This window comes from Calcarisporiella thermophila (genome assembly GCF_041956535.1).
Source record: "Calcarisporiella thermophila strain CBS 279.70 unplaced genomic scaffold VTP21scaffold_31, whole genome shotgun sequence".
NCBI classification, from domain to species: Eukaryota; Fungi; Calcarisporiellomycota; class Calcarisporiellomycetes; order Calcarisporiellales; family Calcarisporiellaceae; genus Calcarisporiella; species Calcarisporiella thermophila.
In genome coordinates this window covers 272,268-273,314 of record NW_027192221.1, presented here as the reverse complement: position 1 = coordinate 273,314, position 1,047 = coordinate 272,268, and positions in this window count along the sequence as shown.

The following is a 1,047-nucleotide window of genomic DNA, read 5'->3' as shown; positions in this document are numbered from 1 at the left end:
TCTCCAATCTTTGGATCTTCTGTAAAATAACTCGGTTCCATTTCAATTCTAGGGTGGCAGCATCATAGTTTCCAAGAAATTTTTAGGCATAATGAGCAATAGGTTAATAAATCACCCATACTATCATGTACATGTACTCTAATACTGCAGTGTAAATTGCAAAAGTCCTTTACTCTACCTCTCCTCGCTCTCCCTCATACTCTATTTCTTCATTCTTTCAGTAGATAAGCGCAAATGATTAAAGATTTTCAAAACATGTTGGCAATTTTGTCCAGCTTAGTATGTAGATATGAATATGAAACCTTTTTGTATGGAACTTATTGACGTCAGAGTTTCCCCTTTACCGCCGCAGTAGTGCTTATATCCGTTTACTTTGTTAATAATTGCATAGAAAATTAACAAAACCTTTAACTTTGATAGATCGATTAGTGATGGGTGGCATTTTATACCTATGAATTTTAGTAGCCTTACGCAACAATCCAGTACTCTTTCACTTGTGCTCTCTAATGGCAAAGCATTCAAAGGCAGACAATGAAACAGTTTAAGAGTGTATTAATAATACTTTTCTCTCTTTCTCTGGCTCATGATTCAATCATCGATCATTCTTTATCTATTGCATGCTTTGTCATTCACAAAAAACAAACGTGAGCCCCTCTTCTACAACATAATGTTCAAATATTAGAGATACTAGATGTTGGAATCTCCGCAATGTGCTGAATATGATTCCGCAATTTTCTGATGAATTGAATTGCAGTGCTTGAGTTTGTATGCGATAGTGTACCTAAATTCTACACACAGTAATCAAGTTTCTGACTTTGGGCTCCTTTCTGAAATAATTTCGGAACGCAGAAGTATATATCAAAACGTTGTCTCCATGTCTTATTACGCCCATTTTTTTCTGTTAAATTGCTGTCGAAGAATGAGTTGACGAAATGAATCTACAGGAATAACGATTTCTGATTGTTCTTTCTAGCGTCGTTTATAATTGGAAAGAGTTCCCCAAACGGTGGTTACTCGACCATAATTCTCGAAGTATCATCATGCAGA